Source organism: Coffea eugenioides, chromosome 10 (assembly GCF_003713205.1).
Source record: "Coffea eugenioides isolate CCC68of chromosome 10, Ceug_1.0, whole genome shotgun sequence".
Classification (NCBI taxonomy): Eukaryota; Viridiplantae; Streptophyta; class Magnoliopsida; order Gentianales; family Rubiaceae; genus Coffea; species Coffea eugenioides.
This window is the reverse complement of record NC_040044.1, coordinates 11944894-11962359: the sequence shown is the minus strand read 5'-3', so window position 1 is coordinate 11962359 and position 17466 is coordinate 11944894. Positions and strand designations below refer to the sequence as shown.

Sequence of the window (17466 nt, the reverse complement as noted above, 5' to 3'; positions counted from 1 at the left end):
GACTCCTATGGTGTGGGCCCATACACTAAATACTCTTCACCATCTGAGCAGGGATGTATTGTGAATCCTATAACCTAGCAATGAGTATAACCTGCATGTTTTGATTAACAACGAACGGGTTTATAGGAATTTACAAACCCGTGCTCAAATAGGAATTTATATTTGACCGTACAGGTCAAATACATATAGTTAATTGGATTCAATTAACTTTTTCTTTTCCATAAATTTCGTGCTATGCACTATGTCTTGATAACACACTTAATAATAAAATTTATTAAGAATCTTATTTCCAACATCAGATATTGACTTCTGTTATTAATGGTTCCTTTTGAAATTAGTTACTTTTCTATTTCTTCTAGTGATAACAATTCTTATTTACTTCGGTTCCCTATGCAGTACACAAATTATTGGCATGAAGTTGGAGATATATCTAATAGAGATATTTATGTCTCTTTTATTTATATCGCATTAATTGCCAGTTCCATTTTTGGGTAGGAAATAAGAATCATATAATATTAAGAATTCTTATAGGAAATAAGAATTGATATATATATAAACAAAAAAGGAGCAAGTCACATAGGAAACTACTTGCCGTCTCGTTAAGCCACGTAGGAAAGAGAAAATATGAAAGGATAAGAATGGGGATACGACTTTATTATATATATATATATGATACTCTCTTACTCGTTCCCAATATTTCTCAAAAAGGTATATCTTCTTTTTATAAATTTTAACTTTTAACTTTTCCCTTCCCTCTCCTTCCTCCTTCTTTTTTAAGGAAAAGGAGGTGTTCTTGAGGGGATTAATGAGTAAAAACAAAAGGAACAAGAAGAAATAAAAGAAAGTTGTAATTATTTATTATTTAAAAGTTGAATTTGTTAGCACTTATTTTCTTTTAATCCCAATCTGCAAGTTAGCTTGTGTCATATTTAAAACTTGCAAGTAGATTTTCTCTTTTAAATTGATATTTGAGTTCAAGGTTGGAAGGGACTAGATTGTATTTGGATTGAGATCTTACATTGAATTTTGAAATGAATTAAGTTTGATCCTAAACAATAATGTGGATTTATACGAAGGTCTACAAGAATATTCTTGCGAGTACATATTTTCTTTGATATATTTTATACTTCCTTCTTTATCTTTTCCTCCATGTAGACTAAAAAGTGTCTCTCTTTTTTGTCATTGTTATAATTTTGTTGTAGTCTTTTGTGATAGCATAGAACAAAGTTAGTCTTTAAGTGACAACATGTCATTACATAATTTTGAAAAAAAAATGTGAAAACATAGGAATCTTAAATAGCACAAATTCGAATCAAATAGTTATAATAAGTGTTGCTATAATTGGGATTTGAAACCATGACAATTTTGTGACAATATACTATTTCTATGATAATGATATAAATCTAAATCTAACAAATCAATATCATGATAATCAAAGGGTAATTTAGTTCAAGTATCAAGAAGAGAGTGGATTGGGGTTCAATTGCCACATTCATTGTACTTTATTTTTTGAAGAACAATATATCTAATATTTAAACCATCGTGTTTTCAAGCAATATTTGATGTAATGGAAACTAGAACATCTATTCTAATTTTATAACACATACAAGTAGTCTTTCAACTTCAGTGTCATAATTAACTAATACAATTGAAATTAGAGTATTATGAATTTTGCAATCTAGTATTACTTGGTGATGAATTCTTGTAAAATCTATACGCTTTGATATTAGTTTAGATATTCATGTTGATCATTTTTTTTCTTGATATAATCTTTTTTATCATATTTTTAAAACTTGCTATTAAGAGTAATTTTGAATTTTTGATGACTATATTGCATAACGTTTCAATCATTTGATATAAAATATAAATATCAACTTAATTTTATGAAATATACAAACATACATATGGATGTATACGTGTTATGTGATATCATCTATAAACATGTAAAAAAATTAGTAGATATTAGATTGAGAAATAAGCATATTTGGAAGTAGTATAAGATAAATATTTGGTCTATCGTCATTTATATAGGTTGTTTTATAATAATCCACATCATAATAATAAATGATGGGCCAATCTAACAATATGTGTGCCTTTCATACTCACAACTTCAATTCCTACTTAATTATGGGTAGGTAGTTATTGTGAAAATAATTTATTTTATATTAATTTGATGGCCATAGATGTGATTTTCTTTTAACAAAAAAAAAGTAGTGGAAGCTTAGGCAAAACTCAACTATTTTATTAATAAACATGAATAAGATCAAAAAGTAGCAGCAAGTTTGCTTCAGGATAGAAAAGCTATTGAATGCTAATATAAACACACTGCAAAGGTTGAGATCCTAAAACTTAGAGGTCCTGGGTTTTAATCCCCCTACCCTCTTCTCATTTTTTAAATCCCACCCTTTTCCTGCTAGAAATTTTTTTAAAAAAAAAAGACCAATTTAGGCATAAGAAGTAGACTTTGTTACTGTTTAACTAATATGATTATATTCTTTATGATTGTTTATAAGTATATATCAATATACATGTTCGTGTATGTACAAACACAATAATATAATTACACTCTTTATGATTATTTGTAAGTATACATATCAATGTACATATTCATGTATGTACCAATACCTATATAGACATATCTCAAATAATATCTAGAACCTTAATTACTTACCAGATAACTACGTTGGATATCTAGAACCTAATTCATTTGAAACTTCTATTTTATTTTTAGTAAATTTATTACTTCTAAGATTGTGATATTATTCCAAAACATAACATGCTTTATTACTTGCATTCCATAGTTGTCAAGATATTTGTTTAATGAGGCAATATTGCATAAAAATAAACAAAATGTAAACTACTAAAAAAAAAGAAACTACTAATATGTTTCCTTGTTCAAGTAAAATTGGCATTTGATCATTATTTAGTATATTTAGAATTTACTAACATTTATTAGGAGACAAAGTCTAAATCTTGCAGTTTAAAGTTCATAGTTCAATGTTTTTACTTCTATTCACATTAAGTTGTGGTTGTCATTAACATCTTAATTTGATTTGATCTTATAGGTTGAAGTACCAATATATATACTTGTATAGCAGCTTGCTCTATTGCTTATTCCGTATGATTTTTTCTCTAGTTGTATGAGTATTGTCAGAAGAAGTGATTGCAATGTAAGTATTACTAGTATATTACTTATGTTTGAAACCATTTTTTCTTTGTATTAAGTCATGATTACTTTTTTCGTGCACATTTTTTTTAATGGTAAAATAAGTTAAAATTGCATTTTGTTGCACGGTAACATTAGTGTTTATAAGGCTTATATGTCTTCTATATAGTTCCTTAGTCTGTCAATTTTTAGAGTTTCTCAAATTTGAAACACTATATTGCAAACTTTCTATAAATTAGTGTAATAGTTATTGAAAAATTGTGAGGTACATTTAACAAATCTATACAAAAGATTACTTGAAATTTGTGTACTTAATGAACTATGACTAATATTAAATTTCAAAAGACTTCTTCTTTCTAAAAAAGGCGTAGTTAGGGTAATCTCAATTGAGCGTTAGCTTTGTCAAAGTGTGAACGTGAATTTCCTGATAGGTATCTAACTATTTTCTCACAAGGTAAAAATATATTTTAGAAAAAAATGCCTTAAGTAGTTTGGAATTTTCTTTTATTTTCATATTTTCTTCTTTCTTGTCTCCTCTTTCCGTTCAAATCTTTCAAATTTATCCTACTTCCGAAATCATTTGTAACCCCTGATTTTCCTTTCATCATCTTCCTAGAATACTAAGAGAGAAAAAAGTCAAAAAAAAAAAAAATTAAACCACAAAGAAAAGAATATGATAAATAGGAAAAAGGAGCTTGTTGACTAGTTTAGTGCATTTTGCTTTTGAAAAAGATTGATGCATTACTATAATGTAGAGATGTGAGATAGGTAGAAAAAGAAAAAAAAAAGGAAAACAAAAGACAAAAGAAAATACAAAAAAATAAGTGAAAAATAAAAAGAATTAGAAGATGAAGAGTCTAAAATTTTGAGAGCATTTTATTCTATGATGAGTCATTATAATTAGAGGGATTGATTACCTCTTAAAAACCAATTAAGGAAAGTTTAACTTTGTTGTCATTTTGTCATGCAAAGTTTCTATATATTTGTTAGTCACTATACTATTAATCCAGTCATATCCTTTGTGATTCTTTTCTAATAAAGTTATGTGATAAAAATATTCCCTCAAAAGTATCCAAAATTGTTTTACAATACAGAGAAACTTTAGACTTTGACACATGTTACATTAGATAACATTTTAGATATCAAACAACCATTGTCAAAATTTGACAAATATAAATACATAAATTCATAATATATGTGCATGCACATATAGGTATGTAGATATTTATATAGATAAATGTCTGTCAACACAGGTGATTGTTATGGTCTATACTACATCAACATGTACATAACTAATGATGGTTTCACTAGCTAAAATTTTCACATACAAACTATTTGAGCATGAATGTATCAAATAGAACTTGAAGACTGCCAAGTGCCAACTAGATGAAGACTACCAACTAGAACTAGTTAAAGCAATATTGTTCTTATATAAAAATATCAGAAATCTGCACCTATTTGTAAGTAGTGCATGGTAAAATAATTAACGACAGTAAGAATTTTTACTCAATTGAGATAACTACTTTTCCCTACAATGGCTATTAATGTTGTACTTATAGGTAATGCAAACTTTTCCACACGAAAAATCTTATATTATAGAAATAAGTCGACGTATATTTAAACTTACTATTGTATAATATATGTCAATTTAGGTTTTTTTATCTTTCTTTTTGAAATTCATATTTAGTACCTTGAATCAACTAATGAATTGGCACTTGTTTCTTGTTGCAAAGTACTAGAAATTATTATAAATTTTGTAATTTTATATAGTGGTAGAAGCATTATAACTAATGCTAGATCTATCTCATTCCAAGAATTTGAAGTTTGTGAAGTCAATGCACTTGCTACTTTGAAGGTAAATGTAATTAAGTATCAAATGTTGGTTACATTTAAAATCCTAAGAAGTGTTAAATTAATTACTCTGTTAACATTGTACTCTTAGTATCTATCATGGTATTTATGATGCATATATGGAAGGATTTATCTTATATTATTATTAAGTGTAAGAAATTTTTAGACAAGTGTATTGAGTAATAGTATCAATTCCAAGATTTTTTAATTTTATTAAATGTTGTGACATTAATTTGGTAATATTCAATTCTTAATTTGGATAATAATTCTAAAATCTAATGTAATACTTTTTTCTTTTTTTATTTGTATATATAGTATTATGTGACTAAATTATTTATTTTGAGTACTGATACTTTTTTTTATTTGAGAAACATGACACAACAAGTGAAACCAAGTCAAAGATTGATGAAATTGCTGTTAATGCACATTGCTTGTCAAAAATAGATGTTTGGATCCTTCAGTTTTTCAAAAACTAGTTTTTCAAATACTATAAAATTTTTTAAAATGTACTCTAAAAGGTATTCTAAAAAGTAGTCTAAATTTTTTTTAATGTTTAAAAAATATCCCAAACTATATTTTAAAAACTCTACTACTCTTAAATTTTTCAAAATATTTTCAAAAAGTATCCCAAAATATACTCTAAAAACTCTGCTACAGTAAACATTTTCAAAAACACCCACAAAAACAACTAACCCAAACGAATACTAAAGACAGCGTCAAAATGGCACCATAGACAAGGTAATTTGTTAAACTATTCATGTATAATATATAACCACTTTATACGGCATCATTAAGGATAAACATACTACATTAATTGAGAACTATCTAATCCAATATTTCATATTAAGTCATATATATGAATGTAAGAGCACACAGTATAAAAATTTATTTTAGAAGTCACAATTAATTGTTAGTTTATACCTAACTTTCTTCTCATTTTACTTAATCAATTTGTTAATGTACTCTTTTTTACATGTTAAATTGCTATGTCATTATACATTTATTATAACTATTCATGTGTTTTATGACAATTTTACTACCATCTGCAAACCAACTTTGTGTATAGACCCCTACTTAAAGTTACAATTTCATTGAACATGAGAAACCTCCTGATCATTCTATTAAAAGAACTAATACAGAGCCAATGACAAGTAACAAGGTAAGTTGAATACATTTTTTTTTATATTTTAAAAGTTTTAATCACTTTCAAAATTAAGAAATTTACACGAATATCCAATTTATAAGGCTCCTCAAGAAGAATAAAAGGATCCTCATTACTAACAAAAAAAGAGGTTGCCTATTATGAATTTCCTAGTGGAACTATCAGTCGATTTACATCTGCACCAAGTGACCATGAGAAATATCAAAATATGGGTGCACAAATTATTTTTTATACTAAAATTAAAATTCTAAAAGTATCCTTCAATATTGAAACTATAATTCTAAAATTCTCAATGAGTGTAGGAAACAAAAAAAGAAAGAGGGAGGAAAATCTTTCCATTCAAGATGGGCAGAGTTCTCAAAGTACTAGTTCAATTTCAAATGTGCAGGGTCCATTCAAGGTGGGAGTTTTGATTGTTCACCGTTCTCCTCTCTATGATTTTGAAGCAATATCCAAAATCTAACTAATATAGATAAAGAAACAATCAAAACAATTGGAGTTGGGATGTAATCATTAGCCAGTAATATGGCAAAACAATGGAGTATTTTGACAAAAGTTGGTAACTGAATATATGTAAACCTCTCTATTGGATTTCAATGAATTTTTTCTAGGCTATGCAATCGATTGGAGTGCTATTTTATATTAATTTTTTTATAAAATAGTTTACAATGACATACGTACTTTCTTGCCACAGATTAGTACGTTTTTCTTTAGTACTTTTATTGGATACATAACTATATATGTTGTTTAACAAGGAAAATGATTATGAAGAATACTTTTAAAATTTCTTTGAACATGCAGGGATTTGCATATTTGAGTAGCTTATTTGACGCATAATCTACACGTATAAAATAGTTTATATTCTATTGCTAGAAGAACTGTTGTGACTATATCTTATATTGGATAAAATATATTATTTTTCTTAGAATAAACTAGAGACTCAATATCTAATACTAGTGAAATATCAGGAGAAAAGGTTTAGCACTCTTTCTTGATTTTGTGAGTAGTCGTTTCTAATATTTTATATGAGTTTCCTAAAACCCTTAACTTACTTTAGATATGAATGCCATAGAGCTTTCTTTAGTAGTGTATAAAGCTTCAAACTAGAAAGCAAGTAAAATACAAAAGCTTTTCCTTGTAAGATATGCATTAATCTTGGATATCTTACATGCATTGCATTTAGATCATTGCTTAAGTAAATTCTATTAACTTAGGTGACTTTGTTTAATTGTAAGAGAACTGTATCTGATTTTAACTTGTTATGTGAGTCATTATAGGCAAATGTTAATCGCACTCTATTTTTTTAAAATAATAGCACTGCTATTATCATTTTTATCATATAGTTTTCATTTATTAGATTATATGACAAAAAAGATAGTGGAACTGGCATTATGAAAATGTGGGGTGAGATTAACATTTCTTTATTGTATTCATCCACTTTCTTGTGTAACAAACTAATTTGGTTAGTTTGAAATATGGATAGCTAATTATATTAAGATAGTTATTTTATAAAAGGGATAATTTCAGAAACCTCTCCTGAGGTTTTTAATAATTTCACTTGGCTCCCTTAAGGTTTCAAAAATTACACTTACCTCCCTTTCCCATTTAAAATGACAACACTAACCTTAATATTTTTAATAAAATTCTTTTGTTGCCATGTTTATGCAAAGGATGGATTTTATAATTTTTTTTACCTTTTTCCTTCTTATTCATTTCTCTTATATTTCATTAGAAGTATAGAAGAACTGTCAATGTTGTCCCTAATATCTATCCAAATGAAACATTAAACTAGTAATATTTTTTTGATAACTTTTAATATCCTTCAATTTTTTTGTAGCTCTTTTATTTGGTATCAAAATCAAGGATAAGTCAACAATGATTAAAATCAAATGGCCCAAAATCACTACCAAATTATGATAGTTCCACCGCTAAACTAGTCCATAAATTTTTATTAAAAAAAGTCCATAAACTTAAAAAAAAAACAAAATAACACTTTCTTCTCTATTATAAAAGAATTTATATTCCCAGTAAAGCACTATAAAAAATACCATATTACAGCAAAGGTTTATTATTATAGTTGATTATCAAATAACAAATATTGGCATGAAAAACTTGACACTCTTTTTGTTTAGAAAAACAAATTGTACTTTGTAAGATAAGGGCATTTTAGGGTATTCATTAAAATTTTGACTATATTTTAAAATTTGGTTACCAAAGTGTCAAATCAAGGGAGGCAAGTGTAATTTTTAAAACATCAAGGGAACTAAGTGAAATAGTAAGAAACCTCAAGGGAGGTTTGTAACAGCCCCACTTTCCCCCAAGGCGAACCAAAGGGGTTAGCGGACTGCCTGCCCAGCTCTCGCCAGGACTAACGGATCAGTTGACGTCGATCTAATACGTTCCGGAACATACCAACGCGCGCAAACAAGTCAAAATCACAAACAAAAAAAAAACGAAAATCAAAGCCGATGATGAACAGTACCGGCCACGTCAGAATCCGGATACTAGGCCGAGAGTAGCCAAATTTTTCTTTTGCCGTTTGAAATACGAGTTAATCCGAAATCCAACCAAATGTCAACCAAACATATATACATTGAAATGTAACATTTACAAGCCAAAAGCCAAAGCGGCATATCAAAACGATTCATCATGGATATACATGTTCAGTTTGCCAATCAAAAGAAATTGTACCCAATACACATTAGGGTTTCGAGCTATTCAAAAGACATTTACATGAGCTCAACTTGACAACCAACTAACACAACCTTATCCAAAAGTGGTCATTTCCTGTAAGGAAAACAAATGGAACGGAATGAGTTTAAGCCCAGTGAGTTACTACCACGTAAGCAACAAAGAGCATATAGCATAACCTTTCATTTCAAGTACACAATTAAAGAATAAAACAAGTCGGTAAAAGGATACGGACGGCTCTCAAGAGCCCATTTCCACGCTTACATTCTTGATCCAATCTCATTGACTCTCCGTCAACGTTTATGAGTACCAACCGTAGAACCCACTTCACTCCCATCCCTTCCACCAAACATACCCCAACCGGGCCCGCACTCCAATCAGTAGCTTTTGGTAATACTCGAGTTTACCGGAATCAAGAGTCTCATTACTACAAGATTCCCCAGTACAGTCCCCGTGGCATGTCAATTTTCACGACCAAGCCCCCGCCGGCTCGATTCAATTGACTACCAACGGGGTTGAGCTCAGTAGTACAGTAAGGCCGTTGGATACTCGTCCAAACGACACCAAATCAGTTTTTCATAAAGTGAATTCAATATCTCATATAGCAAGTGCAGTATATCAGTGAAGCGGTAAACAGTCATTAACGGTATCACAAGGGGTGAGGGCGGTCAAGTACACTCTCACCTCAATCAATTCCAATAGCCAAATAAGCCTTCAAGGCATCAAAATCACATATAGCAAAGCCACATTGTAACATTCAAGTGAGTAGTATACTCACTTATCAATTAAGTGTTGTTTCATGCACTTCCGTCAAGAGAATGTCGTGAACCACCGTCACGCCCTAGAACACGTAAACAAGTACAATGAGACTCGATAACGAGTCATAAAGCAATGCCAATCACAACTCCAATAGGGTTTCATATGCATATACAAGTATCATAGGTAACCAGAAAATCCGGAAATGCAATTAACTTTGGCCCTGGAAAAAAAACAGTTTTGTCCTCATTATGCGGTAATGGCACAAATTGCGCTACGCTTATCGGATGAGGGTACAAGACCCACCATCTCGAAGCTAAAAGACAAGGCTACAACAATGTAGAAGGCCACTCAGTCCAAATCCTAGCACAACTAGGTCAAATATGCAAAATACCAAACCAGAACCTTAATTGCAGGTTTACAAATTACACTATGCTGTAATTAGTCCAACTCAGTCTATACAAGTCCAAATTCATTGATTCCAAAGGCATATGGTAACTAAGACATCAAGCTACATTTCATCAGAAGACCTCAACAACCAAATCCAAAGCAATTCCAGTCAAAATAGCCAATTACAGGCGCAGTTCGGCCATCCTGAAGAACCCAGAACAGCAACAGTAAAATTGACTTTTCTCACCCTACACAACTCCAATGAACCTGAAATTTTACAGGCACCTCAAACACATCAATACCTACAACTTTCATGTTTTAATCCAAGGCCAATTCGGCCTCTAACCATGAGATACAAAACCGGACAGAATTGGGGATATAAAACCCTAACTTTCTCAAATTCCTTCCAAACCCAAAATTGCTTGCAATAACCAATCATGTACACCTACTATAGTCATTAACCATCATTTCCAACCATCATAGATAGCCACAACATCATGATCACATTAAACCAGAAAATTCATCAATAAATGGAAAACTTCACCAATTCATCTCAAACCAAGAAATAAACCACAAAATCATCACTTTAGCTACCATTAAGCACAACTTAAGCTTCATTAAGTGTAGGAGGAAGTTCAAACACCACTTACCTAGAACACAAGAGAGGGAGAGTTGTAGGACACCTTAGCTTCCTTGAACACTTCCACAAAATCACTTACTAGCACCAAATGGAGGGATTTTATGGAGTAGAAACAAATTTAAGCAATTGGTTTGGATGATTTGCACTAGATGGTAGCTAAAATTTTGAAGAGTTCTCTTCCTTCCTTTGCTCAAGAGTGCCGACCAAGAGGGAGAAGAAAAGAGTGAATTTTGGTGATTTTTTTGAGATATTTCATCACTTGGTAAGACAAGTCAAAAAGTGAATAGTTGTCAACAAAGACAACCAATGGCCATGTGACACTTGTCACTCCATAAATGCAAGTCTATCCTTCTTTTCCCTCTCACATCAATCACTTCACCTCCTCTACTTATCTCTTAATACCCGATAAATTTCAACCAGTATCCGAAACTCAACCTAATTGGCCGAATTTTTCCGAACTTTTCGCACTAGTGGGGCCCACGTCCGTTATATATCCGTAATTTTTCAAACACTATCCAATACTAGAAAAATCATCTAAAAAACTATAATTACTCATAAAATTCACCAGGAAAATTTCCTAAGCCAGAAAATGCAGAAAACATGCCATTAAAGGGGAAAAACCCTAGGAAAATTATTAGGGAAAAATTACGGGTTCTCACAAGGTTTCTGAAATTATCCCTTTATGAGGGTAGAATGGGTTGTGATATGGAGAGAGGGAGTGTAAGTGAGAGATTGTAATGTCCAAAGACAACTTAGGGGGGGGGGAGAGATGAATTAGGTTATTCATGATTAGTGTGTTGAAAATTTATGTGAACTAACCCTTTGTTTTTAGTTATAATGGTCATTTCTTCAAATTACTTTCTCATTTATTGAAATATAGTGAATTATTTGACAAAAAAAGAATAAAACCTTGGGTTGTAACAACATCAAATTTTAGTAAAGATAAATTCTAATGATCAGATTATTTATAGGTTTACTAGAGTAGGTATATTTTGTTATATTTTAATTAATTTAGTTCTAGTGTTGTATGAAAAAATTTGGAAGCGATAGCTCAAGTTCTCACCAATGTCTCCTAACAACTTTGTTTGGATCTTTATTTCTAGATTTGGATTTGTTTTTCATATTTGATAAATTATTTTTCATTCTATAGATCTGAGATTAGTTTTCTATAATGAAATGTCGTATTTGATTATTATATCTCACCATTTTATTATTTGCATAATTTTTTTATTGACTTGAAAGATACTACCCCAAAGTAATTTTAGAGTAAGATTACCATAAAAAGAATTAAATTTTCAATGTTTACCAGAAAAATCCTTAAATCTTAAATAATTAAATTCTGTAAAAGGTTTTTAAAAATAAGATCATGTGTAGAGAACATGCAAAGAAAATAAGCAAATGACCAAAATAAAATTGTACTCAGTAGATTTACAAAGCATAAATAGCAGCGCTGCAAGCCTTTATTTTTCTTTGTTTTTAGATATTGAATATAAAAAAAAGCGAAAAAATATTCCTAAGAGATGCCATACAGAGTCATACATTAAATTGAAATGTCATTTTTAGAACTTTAAAAGGGCTCCTATACCATATTGTGGAACATAAAATTGCATAGAATTAAGCAACCAAAATATTTAGGAGGGAATAAGATCACAACAAATCAACCATGTCCTAATATTTCCAAACATGAAGAAAAATAACCACAAAATAAATATTATGCAACCTTATATTGAGGTAGACTGTTATATGGAATTTATTTATATATTAGTCAGATTCTACACAATGTCAACATGGGTTTTGATTTTAGAACACTTGTACATATATATATTGTTTTCAGGATATGCTGCATCACATGGATGGTTTATCGTATAATGCAAGAGATTTGGCATTTGATTCAAATCTTTTTTCCTTTTACACTTTGTACAGAACCATAATACGATAAACTTCTTAGCAAACTTGACATGAGATAACAAGTTTCAAAGTATTTCTTCCTCACCAAATGTACCTTCATATATATATATATATATATATATTCAAGCCTGTGCTTAGAAATGAAGTAGTATATAGGCCAATGTTTCTCAATATGGATAGATAACTTGTACCTGGATTTATAACTTAATTTGACAACAAAATAAATAAATAAAAAGAGTAAGAGTGCATTCAAGAACCAACAAATATTAGGGTTCAGTTGACAATGTAAAAGGAAATTAACAAAATCTTTAACTCAAAAACAGTGTTGTTAGACCCAGATCGAATTAGTCGGTCCGATCAATCTAACCATGAATCGGCCTTCTTCCCGACTTGGTAAGTAGCACAAAATCACTTTGGTCAAAAATCGGCCAAACCAGGAACCCCGGTTTGACTACTTGATTTGGTTTTCAAACTTCTCTTTCTTGTTTTTCTCAAATCTAATTTGAGTTACCTAAGTTGTAAAACTTTCATTTATTCATAGGAATAAAAAAATGCCACCCACTTAGTATAAACACCAAAATCACGCACACCCCTGAACGATCTCTAAAGCAAGAAATTTTCATCTCTATATTCTTATTAATTTATCAGCAGTGATTCGAACTTGCATTAGAAAGCCATATTTCCAATAAAAAGATCTTGAATTGGGTATGATTTGTTTTAATTTATTTTTTCAAATATTTTTGGAGGTTGGAGATACATGAATTCACATTTTTATATATAATTTTTAGATGTATATTTGATTGTAAGGCTAATAATTTTAGAATAGTTGGCCAAAATATAATCAAGAACTTAATTTCAATATTTTTGAAACCTATAAAAATATAAAATAATTATGACATCAACGAGTTTTTGAGAACAGTTGGACTGATTTGATCAGTTGACTCTTAACCCAATAGTTTAGCCGAGTCGCTCTCTAGTCTAAGTTTAACAACAATGATAAAAAAGGATCAAGATTATTTTGCATAATATTTAAAGGACTTTTCTAATGCGTGCCCATTGGGTACTCGAAACACATCTAAAATTTACTTACTATGCATATATAGATATACTAATAATTATTACTTTTCCTTACATTTATATACTACTCTATTTAATCTTACCTACCCTTACTTGTATTTATTTACTTTCGTTAATTAATCTTATATTTTCAAAAGTACCTGAAATATATATTAATGATTGGGCACCCATTAGACAGAACCATATTTTAATTTGATCATTCAACTGATTTCTAAATTTATAAACAATGATATAACCCTTGAATGCTATTTAACATAATTGATAACTTATACCCTGAGAGGCATTAATTACCAAATAAAGTGGCAACGGATCCAAATCCTTATTAGTTACAGGGAGTCAAGGAAGATTTCTGGTAATGTATTTGTTGGTGTAGGGCTAAAAGAAGTTATTACATTGAATTTCATGGAAACAAAGAAGAGGAAGTAAGAAATTTTAAACTCAAGCATAGAAGGTTGTTCAAAGATGTCAAAAAAAGATGATGCTATAAAGCCTGGCTTCCTCCTTCTCCTCTTCTTTTTCTCTCAAAGGCATTTCTTTTAAGGAGGGAGACCATTTCCTATGAATTTTTCTTTATTTTGTTTTTCTAATAAAGTCTCTCCTAAATTTTCTTACTGAGAGTTTTGTGTTTCAACACAGGGATTTCTAGTGAGAATTTTCTATTTTCATAAGGGTTCTTATGGAGATTTTTGTATTATTTTTTCTTATTTTGTAGTTAGATCTAAATTTATTTTAAATTTGAGTGTCAAATATCAAATTTTTTTGAATTTTGGTTCTATTTTGCCAAATCTCATCATCGTTATTGGAATTTACAGCTATTGATTAATAGATCTGGTGATTGCAACATGCGAAAACGGGAGCTGCAGCGATTTATTTTTGGAAGATGAGTTTAAAATTTGTTGTATTTTTCAGATTTGCTCATAATTTTTCAGATCTATTGAATCTGTTAAATTACAGATCTGTAATTTCTAAGGCATGTTTGGCCTGCCACTAAAACAGTTATGTAAATCAAATCGTGTTGGACAACTTCTAGCAATCCAATATTGAAATTTGCCTTTTATCCAAAAAAATAAAACCTGGCTTTTAGAAAAGAAACATGTATACACAGACACACACGCACATGTATATAGAGACACTTTTTGATTTTCCAGACTCATATAATAGTAGTGAACATCAATCAAACAATTATATTTTCTCAAATAGTTGACCAATTCCAAAGAAATTCCTTTAACAAAAGCAAAATCATCAATAGTAAAGAAAATGTTATACACCCCACAATTGACTTCCCTAACTTCTTATCCGTTAATCATATGCCTTTCGCTTTCCGGCCCCACCCGACGAAACAACCAATAATAACATGTGACTGTCTTGTAGTTTTGATGCTTTTGTAATAAGAATCCTGATTTGTTCCAAACAAACTTATTTCATTCTCTAATTTCATAATCTAATTATTCAAGGAGTATATTACTTTATAGAGATCTCAATTTCGTATTATTGCTTATTGATTGGATAACTGAGTAGTACTAAGCTTACCCCTTCTTTTTTAGCACATCAGTACAAGTACCCTACACTTTCAGGTATTATCTCAAAGTGACTTATGCCACATGGAGGTGGCACATGTTATGTTCTTTTTTTGGGAAAAGTAGTAGTGCCTGCCATTTCTTATATCAATGCTTCAAATATGAAAAAGAACTATCTTGCTGGACACAAGCCAAATGTACTTCAAAATCTGTTGAAGATATGTGGAAGAATGAGACTTGTCCTTGCCAACTTAAACAAGAAGTTGCTTGTGCTAATAGTGAACAGAACACATATAGTATAAAGTATAAACTATTCGATGAAACGGAAAAAGAAAAAGAGCCAACTTCCATTGATAACTTAGCCCTCAAACGTGGTATAGATTGGTAAATTCCAAGTTTTAACAATCAAAAAAACACACACACTGATAACCCTCTCTCACTTTAGCTAAGCAAACTCCATTCCCATTCTTGACTTCCCAGCATTGCTGCTTACAGGATGAAAGATTGCACCCATTAACCTGCATTACTTCCATGCATCTTTCCCGAATGCCGTGCTTCTCGCCTATAGTGATTTTCCCTGAAAGTACGAACAGAAACAAAGTAGCAAGATTAGATCGCTAATTATCTTGCAACTAAAGAAGTATGTTAAGAATTACATCCTCGAAATTTGTAGGTCATTTTTCCCAACTTCAAGCTTGAAGAAATTCAAGGAAGCTGATTTTCCTGCTTGCAGTGCAAACTATATATTGAGAAAAGAAATTACCTACCTGATGAGACCAAGATGGCAGCTACTGCAAGGAAGCAAAGAAAGTGATAGGGCTTCATCTTCTGCCGTACTGAATTTGCTCCACTGAATTGCATGAGATATATATAGGCACAACCCGCCTCTTGGGATTTGGCTCGGAAGGTCTCGGAGTAGCCTAGTTAGGTCCCGAGTTCGTGTGTTCGAGTCATTTCTCTATCGCTTGTGTATTCTTGGAGGGCGGGGTGCACAGGCGCAGAGAGATTAATCTGACAAAATTAGGATATTTCCCGTATTGAAATATATATATATATATATTTATATTAGGCACAACCTACGAAAAAAGGGAGACGAGACAGGGACGGTCATCAGAAGGACCGTCCCTGAACAGTTGACGACCAGGATTTGGCCCAAAAAAATTGTACGATCCAGATCACTTCTTGTACCTCTTTTTTAACAACGTGTGTGAGGTCCAAAAAAATTTATTCTAAAGTTACACGTTCTGCAAAAAAAGTTACGCGGTACGCAAAATACACAAAATCGCTAGAAACAGTTGCACCTGCAACCGTTACTGCCCGTGGTCCCAAAAAAAGGTGGCAGGGATAGGCACCTTTTGCAGCTGTCCACATTGTACTAAAATATTTCATCACATGAAGTGGAACTGGTGGCACAAAAGTATAAAGTTATTGTTAGGTCTTATTTTCTTAGAACTATTAACCATGTGAAAGTTGGAGAATTATGTCAGTTTGTGGAATGGTCCTGGAGATAAATTAAGGGTCCAACTAGTTAAAAAATAGCAAGTAGGAGTTGTTAAAACTTCAAAAGGAGATTAAGGGTCTATTTTGCTAGAGGATTTTCACATTCTCAGTTGCCAAAATTGTCGTCAAATGAAGCACAAACTAAAAAGAATTTTGCTCTAGTATGAAGTTGAGCTCCCACTTAATCATAACTAATAACTCTGAATGCGGACGCCCAACTTGCAGCTTCAAGTTGCCAAATTAGTGGAGTCCTATCAAAGTCTACTTAAAAAAAAGAAAATTAGTTTATGTAGCTTAAATCAAAGTATGAAATATTTTTATGTTCTTATGCAGCACAATCTCAACCATAAATAGTAGTTTTTGGAGTAGAAAAATATAGTCAAGGACCATCTATGAACATAATTGAAACTATTACTAAATAGGAAAGGATTCTTATAAGAGGCAGGTCTTGCTTTGCAAAAGGTCATCAATCTTAAAGTATCCTCAATTCAATAGATGAGTGATAACATAACATTTTGTTGTGAACCAACCCTTTTTTTTTTGTGTTCATCATGTGCCCTTGGGGCAAAGAATAGCAGAAACCAATTATAAGTGCCTTTCTGCAAATTTTCTCTATACGACGTACAACTATCTACTCCAATTGATGGAACTATCGGTGATGTACCATTCGGAGTAATGACTTGCCAATTACAGTTCGCCAGGGCGTTCTCATTAGAAACTTCAGAGTGTGTCTGCGTTTTTGGTAATGGTTTACTACTTGTTTGTTAGTTTGTGAGTCAGTAAGTTATAAATTTGAGTTTGTACAATA

At 30.9% G+C, this 17466-nt stretch overlaps 1 long non-coding RNA gene across 1 annotated transcript; it reads right to left on the bottom strand.

Moving 5' to 3' along the window:
- Positions 1–15457: 15457 nt before the first annotated feature.
- LOC113748571 lies at positions 15458–15989 on the bottom strand. Its single transcript, XR_003464410.1, has 2 exons — positions 15926–15989; positions 15458–15735 (listed from the first exon to the last, which is right to left on the bottom strand). It is a non-coding gene; the product is annotated as an uncharacterized LOC113748571 (long non-coding RNA).
- Between the last annotated feature and the right edge of the window lie 1477 nt (positions 15990–17466).